At 34.7% G+C, this 8,516-nt stretch overlaps 1 protein-coding gene across 2 annotated transcripts in view; it reads left to right on the top strand.

Annotated features, from left to right (window-relative positions):
• The first annotated feature begins 11 nt into the window (after positions 1-11).
• The window catches only part of inpp1 (inositol polyphosphate-1-phosphatase), a 46,694-nt gene continuing 38,189 nt past the window's right edge, over positions 12-8,516 (top strand). The window contains exons 1-2 of one of the 2 annotated variants that reach the window (XM_069906373.1): positions 12-141; positions 7,937-8,104. The gene's annotated coding sequence lies outside the window, so the exon portion shown is untranslated. The remainder of the gene's footprint in view (positions 142-7,936; positions 8,105-8,516) is intronic. The other variant, XM_069906376.1, reaches the window with a different exon arrangement.

Raw genomic sequence — 8,516 nt, 5'->3', positions numbered from 1 at the left:
CGCAATTGGTTGCTGAGTGTGTGAGTGAGAGAAGGATAACTCGGTCAACTCTTGGGGTGGTGACCTGAATAATGATGAAATTAAGGAATTTATGTCGACAAATGCAACTGAAACTGACATTTTAATATCAACATAATCCAGGTGATGTACCAGTATCTTGAAGACATATCTTTTGCCAGCATTTTTTTTTACAGATTGTCTTTTCACCAGAAAAACCATACCAACCTTCATATTCTTTTTTCAAATGTACATTGTGTACAATAAGATGATATAATCCACGAGGCAATTTATAGATAAACATGTAAATCTGCAGACACTGGGGTTGTAGTGAAATTCACAATCGTGTTGGAAGAAACTCAGCAGGTCACACAGCATCTGTGGGGAATAAAGGGTAACTGATATTTCTCCCAACACTTTTACATTAATTTATTTGTATTTTGTGATGTAAAAATACACAACCGTGCTGGAGAAATGGGCTAAATTACCTCCTTTCAACAGCGCTGCGGTTTCAGGGATAATCACCTTGAAACCATCAAGAATGACGAAAGTTTGCATTTTTTTGCACTTGCCTATATTTTTCTTGCCTTTTCTTACTCATAGGATGTGGCAACACTAGCATTTACTAGCCAGGCCTTTCAGCATACGAAATGTCTCTATGAGGTCCCCCATCTATAAAAGTCAGCCCGCACTGTAATAAAACAAACAGCAGAGCCAATTAAGCTACAACAGTTTCTTTATTCAACCTTGATAACGCTAGCAGGAGTGAGGGGGACCAAGAAAGAGTTCAGTAATTCATTCTCTACACTGAGCCCCACTCAAAGTATACAGAGAGTTCATCCAATTTTTATACACCTTTGGGCAGGGGACTGCATGAGACCCTAAAAGTTTCTTTTTTTAAAAATTTAAAAAATTTTTCACACTATAAACCACATTGATCAAGATACATACATTTTTCTTTTCAAATATATAGTCGTTTTCTCCCCCCACCTCCCTCTTCCCATCCCACCCTCCCTACCTCCCCTCCCATTCATTTAAAGTTCAGAATCTAAGATACATTAAACCCGTCAAACAATGTTGTCACTCAATAAAAATAAAGAAGAAGTTCCACTGAGTCAATTCTTTTCATTTCCTTCTCCTTCTGTCATTTTAGGTGGTAGATGTCCCCGGTAGGTTTTCTCTATTGTGTTTCATGTATGGCTCCCATATTTGTTCAAATATTGTAATATTATTTCTTAAATTATATGTTATTTTTTCTAGTGGAATACATTTATTCATTTCTATATACCATTGTTGTATTCTCAAGTTATCTTCTAATTTCCAGGCTGACATAATACATTTTTTTGCAACAGCTAGGACTATCCTAACAAATCTTTTTTGTACACCATCCAAATCAAGTCCAAATTCTTTGTTTTTTATGTTACTTAGGAGGAAGATCTCTGGGTTTTTTGGTATATTGCTTTTTGTGATTTTATTTAATATGTGGTTTAGATCTTCCCAAAATTTTTTCACTTTCTCACATGTCCAATTTGCATGAATTGTTGTTCCCATTTCCTTTTTACAGCGAAAACATCTGTCAGATACTGTTGGGTCCCATTTATTTAACTTTTGAGGTGTAATGTATAGCCTGTGTATCCAGTTATATTGTATCATACGTGACCTCGTGTTTATTGTATTTCTCATAGTTCCAGAGCATAACTTCTCCCATGCTTCCTTCTTTATCTTTATGTTTAAATCTTGTTCCCATTTTTGTTTAGTTTTACCATTTGTTTCCTCATTCTCCTTTTCTTGCAGTTTAATATACATATTTGTTATAAATATTTTGATTATCATTGTGTCTGTAATCACATATTCAAAATTACTTCCCTCTGGTAACCTCAGACTGCTTCCCAATTTGTCCTTCAAGTAGGATTTCAGTTGGTAGTATGCCAACACTGTATCTTGAGTTATATTTATCCTTTATTTGTTCAAAGGATAGTAATTTATTTCCTGAAAAGCAATTTTCTATTCTTTTGATCCCTTTTTTCTCCCATTCTCTAAAGGAAAGGTTATCTATTGTTAGCTGATTTTGCGTCAGTATTAGTTTTGGTAATTGGTAATTTGTTTTATTCCTTTCTACATGAATCTTCTTCCAAATATTGAGCAGATGATGTAATACTGGAGAATTCCTACGTTGTACCAATTTTTCATCCCATTTATATAATATATGTTCAGGTATATTCTCCCCTATTTTATCTAGTTCTAATCTAGTCCAATCTGGCTTTTCCCTTGTTTGATGAAAATCTGATAGGTATCTTAATTGTGCGGCTCTATAATTATTTTTAAAGTTTGGCAGTTGTAAGCCTCCTTGTTTATACCATTATGTTAATTTATCTAGTGCTATCCTCGGTTTCCCTCCTTTCCATAAAAATTTCCTTGTTATTTTCTTTAACTCCTTGAAGAATTTCTCCGTCAAGTGTATTGGCAATGCCTGATATAGGTATTGTATCCTTGGGAAAATGTTCATTTTAATACAGTTTATCCTTCCTATTAGTGTTAGTGGCAAGTCTTTCCAATGCTCTAAGTCGTCCTGTAATTTTTTTCATTAGTGGATAATAATTGAGTTTATATAGATAGCCGAGGTTTTTATTTATTTGTATACCTAGGTATCGTGTTGCTTGCATTTGCCATCTGAATGGTGATTCTTTCTTAAATTTTGAGAAATCCGCATTATTCATTGGCATTGCTTCACTTTTATTTGCGTTAATCTTGTATCCCGACACTTCTCCATATTCCTTCAATTTCTTATGTAATTCTTTTATTGATATTTCTGGTTCTGTTAAGTATACTATAACGTCATCTGCAAATAAACTGATTTTATATTCCTTGTCTTTTATTTTTATCCCTTTTATTTTATTTTCTGTTCTTATCAATTCTGCTAGTGGTTCTATAGCTAACGCGAACAATAAGGGTGATAGTGGGCATCCCTGCCTTGTTGATCTGCTTAAGTTAAATTGCTTTGATATATATCCATTTACTGTCACTTTCGCCAATGGCCCCTTATATAATGCTTTAATCCAATTAATATACTTCTCTGGTAAACTGAATTTTTGTAATACTTTGAATAAATAATTCCATTCTACTCTGATAAAGGCCTTCTCTGCATCTAAAGCCACCGCTACTGTTGGAGTTTTATTTCCTTCTACTGCATGAATTAAGTTAATAAATTTACAAATATTGTCTGTTGTTCGTCTTTTTTTAATAAATCCAGTTTGGTCTCGATTTACTATTTTTGGTACATAGTCGGCTAATCTGTTTGCTAATAGTTTAGCTATTATCTTATAATCTGTGTTAAGTAAAGATATTGGTCTATATGACGCTGGTGCGAGTGGATCTTTCCCTGTCTTTGGTATTACTGTAATTATTGCTGTTTTGCATGAATCTGGTAAGCTTTGTGTTTTATCAATCTGGTTGATTACTTCCAGGAGGGGAGGAATTAATAAATCTTTAAATGTTTTATAGAATTCTGTTGGGAATCCATCCTCTCCTGGTGTTTTATTATTTGGTAGTTTTTTTATTATCTCTTGTATTTCAAATGGTTCTGTTAATATATTTTGTTCCTCTATTTGTAATTTTGGTAGTTCAATTTTAGTTAAAAATTCATCCATTTTGTCTTCTTTCCCTTCATTTTCAGTTTGGTATAATTGTTCGTAGAATTCTCAGAAGTTTTCATTAATCTCCGTTGGATTATATGTGATTTGTTTGTCTTTTTTCCTTGATGCCAATACCATTCCCTTTTTTTTTTGAAACTTTATTTATTAATTTTAACATATGAAGAAAGTAAGTAATTCACGTACAGAAAAAATACAAAATAAAGTAATATAAGTACAAAGTAACATAGTTAATACAATACCAATCTCGGCTTCTCCCCCTAACAACTAAGAACTAAGACTAAAAAAAACCTATTTTTAACCCCTAAACCCCCCGTTCCCACCCCCACAATAAAGAGTGAAGAATTAATACTATTAGTACAATAAAAAAAAAATATATATCTTAAAATAAAGATCGATATATATAAAAAACAAAAAAATATATTATTTAAGTATTAATTATTAATCCAAAAAAATTTTATTATATAAGAATATATATGAAAAAACAAAAACAAAAAGAACTTAAACAAAAGAAACAAACTAATAAAAAAAAACTAAAAAAAAGAAAAAAAGAAAGAAATAAAAAGAAAACATATATATATAAAAAAATATATAATAATAAAAAAGATTTTTAAAGAAAAAAAAGATTAATTAAAACTTATTTAAATTGTATATAATCAATAAATGGGGTCGACTTTAACTCATAAAAAGACATCTTGTATAGAAAAAGATATTATTTCCATAACCAAACAAAACTTCATCTCTGAATACCACCTATCTAAAGACAATACATTTCTATTCTTCCAAGTAATCGCTATACATTTCTTGGCCACTGCCAGCGCTAAGTAAATAAAAGAGATCTGGTAATTATCTAATTCTAAATCAATCAACGGTTGCATATTCCCTAATAAAAATAGCCAATACCATTCTCTTAGTTTGTTCTGTCTTAAGCTGCCACGCTAGAATTTTGTGCATTTTTTCTCCTAGTTCATAATATTTCTGTTTTGTCTTCATTATGTTCTTCTCCACCTTATATGTTTGTAGTGTTTCATATTTTATTTTTTAATCTGCCAATTCTCTTCTTTTAGTTGTGTCTTCCTTCATTGCTAATTCTTTTTCTATATTTACTCTTTCCCTTTCCAACTGCTCTGTTTACTGATTGTAGTCCTTCTTCATCTTGGTTACATAACTTATTATTTGCCCTCTGATGAACGCTTTCATTGCGTCCCATAGTATAAACTTATCTTTCACTGATTCTGTATTTATTTCAAAGTACATTTTAATTTGTCTTTCAATGAATTCTCTAAAATCCTGCCTTTTAAGTAGCATGGAGTTTAATCTCCATCTATACATTCTTGGAGGGATGTCCTCTAACTCTATTGTCAATATCAGGGGTGAGTGGTCTGATAATATTCTAGCTTTATATTCTGTTTTTCTTACACTGTCTTGCATGCGAGCTGATAACAGGAATAGGTCTATTCTTGAGTATGTTTTATGTCTACCCGAATAATATGAATATTCCTTTTCCTTTGGGTGTTGTTTCCTCCATAAGTTGCATTTCTTGCATTGATTTAATTATTTAATTATAAATTTGGTTACTTTGTTCTTTCTGTTAATTTTTTTCCCAGTTTTATCCATGTTTAAATTCAAATTAAGGTTGAAATCCCCTCCTATTAGTATGTTCCCTTGCGTGTCTGCTATCTCCAAAAAAATATCTTGCATAAATTTTTGATCTTCTTCGTTAGAATTTACATTGAGTAAATTCCAAAACTCCGAATATATCTGACATTTTATCATTACATATCTCCCTGCTGGATCTATTATTTCCTCTTCTATTTTAATTGGTACATTTTTACTGATTAATATAGCTACTCCTCTAGCTTTTGAATTATATGACGCTGCTGTTACATGTCCTACCCAATCTCTCTTTAATTTCTTGTGCTCCATTTCAGTTAAATGTGTTTCTTGCACGAATGCTATATCAATTTTTTCTTTTTTCAGTAAATTTAGCAGTTTATTCCTTTTGATTTGGTTATGTATTCCGTTAATATTTAAAGTTATATAGTTCAACGTAGCCATTTCATACTTTGTTTATCTTTCCTTTCCGTTTCCTCATCATCACCTTTCCTTCTTATCCATTTCTGCTTTCTTGTTTTGAACACTTTATAAGACAACATTTCCAAAACATCAAACATTTCCCTTATTCTCCTATCTAAAATTTCTTTAACCCCACTATCCCCTCCCCTTCCTGAGTTGCCCTTTATCCCTTGTCGGGCAACCACATCTCCCCTCTCCATTTGGATTTGCGAATTCACTCGCAAGCGTCAACTGATTTCGCAGTGACCATAACTCCTCCCCACCCAGCCCCCCCCCAGAAAAGATTTCAATGTTCATATATAACAAAGGTCATTCTCTTAATTCCCTCCTTACTTCCTCTCTTCCCTTTCTTTCCCTTATTAATTCTTATCTATACTCTATATGTTTTCCTTTAAATACGGATACACTCATATACACACATATATACATACACACATATACATATATATATATATATACCCATATACACACATACATATAGTTCGTGGTCATTTTTACTCTCGTTACATGTCTTCATCTCTCTGCCTGTTTTGTAGTTGTTCTGCAAATTTTCGTGCTTCCTCCGGATCCGAGAATAATCTGTTTTGCTGCCCTGGAATAACTATTTTAAGTACCGCTGGGAACTTTAGCATAAATTTATATCCTTTTTTCCATAGGATCGCTTTTGCTGTATTAAACTCCTTTCTCTTCTTCAGGAGTTCAAAACTTATGTCTGGATAGAAAAAAATTTTTTGACCTTTGTATTCCAGTGGCTTTTTGTCTTCCTTTACTTTCTTCATTGCTTTCTCCAATATATTTTCTCTTGTTGTATATCTTAGGAATTTTACTAGAATGGATCTTGGTTTTTGTTGTGGCTGTGGTTTCGGGGCTAATGTTCTGTGTGCCCTTTCTATTTCCATTTCTTCCTGTAATTCTGGTCTTCCTAGGACCCTGGGGATCCAATCTTTTATAAATTCTCTCATATTCTTGCCTTCTTCATCTTCCTTAAGGCCCACTATCTTTATGTTATTTCTTCTGTTATAATTTTCCATTATATCTATCTTCTGAGCTAACAGCTCCTGTGTCTCTTTAACTTTTTTATTAGATTCTTCTAATTTCTTTTTTAAGTCCTCTACTTGCATTTCTACGGCTGTTTCTTGTTCTTCCACCTTGTCCACTCTTTTTCCTATATCTGACATGACCATCTCTAATCTATTCATTTTTTCTTCTGCACTTTTAATTCTACTTTTTATTTCACTAAATTCTTGTAATTGCCATTATTTTACTGATTCCATATATTCTTTAAAAAAAAATATCCATTGTCTTGCCTTTCCCTTCTTCTTCCATTTCTCTCTGTTCTTCTTCTTCTTCTTCCTCTGGGTTAGTCATCTGTTGTTTCCTTGTTTTCTTTTTACTCTCTTCTTTCTTGTTCTCGTTGTTTTCTATGTTCTCTTCCTGTTGTTGTGTTGCAGCTGTCATCCTCAGCTGTGGAGATCGACTCCTCAGCTGGTCCCCCCTCCCGTCAGTGTTTTTTTTTCATGCGCGGTTGCGCACTTTTACTTGGCTCCGCGAGCCATTTTTGTAGTCCCGAGCTCGGGACTTCCACTGTCCTTAGGGAGTGGGCTTCTCTCTCCACGGCGGGCCTCCTCGGACAGGTAAGGCCTTCACCTTCTTCTTCCGACGCTCTTTCTTCTTCCTGTTGCTTTTGACTTTTCTTTCTTCGCTGCCATTTTCTTCCCACCTTTACTTTCACTTTGTTTTAATTTTTATGTTTGTGCCTTTGTGTTTTGTGTGTTTTTTTAAAACTTTTCCGGAGAGGGCTGGAGTTCCCTGACCGGCCACTACTCCATCACGTGACTCCTTCCCCGACCCTACAAGTTTCTCTCGAGTTTTAGACACCTGGCAATTCTTGTTCCCTTGTGGTGTCTGCAGACAGCTGGGAAACATCAGGGTCCTTACTTTTGTTTTATTTACTTTATAACATTCTCTGTGGTGTTAGTTACTATCTCACTACAGCAAGGGGAGGTCATGTTAGAAAGCAATTACATTTCCCACCCTGTTACAAGGCAACTACTGTAATTTCTCATCTAATTCATTAGCCCTTTAAGCATATTTGTTAAACTTATTCTTTCACACCTCATCCTTCTATGCTCTAACAAGGTCATTTTGATGCTGTCTTAATTGAGTCAACAAGGTGTTGTTCCTTTAATTTGCGGGTTGCCTTAACTTTGCAGTACCTGATGCTATGGACTGATATGTCAGTGTGGCAAAGGAATGTGGAATTGAAATAGTCCTTGTTGCAGTGGACAAAATGAAGGTGCTCAGCGAAGCAATCTCTCAGTCTATGTCCAGCCTCCCCGAGGTAGAGGATGCTACAATGACGACCCTTGGAGATTCACAAGGTAAGTGTTGCTTCACTTGGAAATATTATTTGGGGTCCCGAATGGTGGTGACGGAGGAGGTGTGGGGGCAAGTGGAGCATCTCCTGCGGTCACAGGGGTAAGTGCCGGGGAGAGGGGTGGTTTTGTCATTAGCAGGAAGGGACAAATGTACAGTGGAGTCACAAAGAGTGATCTACATACAAAGCAGTGGGGAGTGGAAGTGGTGGTGGGATCTCATTGCAGGGGGCGGAAAATGATACGGAGGCTGCTGGGGTGGTAGGTGAGGAACCCTGTCCTTATTTGTTAGGGGTGAGGGCAGATGTGATGGTAAATAGACGAGATGTGAATCAGGGCTGAGTTTACGGCAGCAGAGGGGAAGCCACGCTCTGAAGAATGTGAAGAAATGCCAATTTTCACACAGCAGACTCCCACA

Source organism: Narcine bancroftii, chromosome 12 (assembly GCF_036971445.1).
Source record: "Narcine bancroftii isolate sNarBan1 chromosome 12, sNarBan1.hap1, whole genome shotgun sequence".
Lineage (NCBI taxonomy): Eukaryota > Metazoa > Chordata > Chondrichthyes > Torpediniformes > Narcinidae > Narcine > Narcine bancroftii.
The sequence above is the reverse complement of the archived record's forward strand: the minus strand, read 5'-3'. Positions and strand labels throughout refer to the sequence as shown.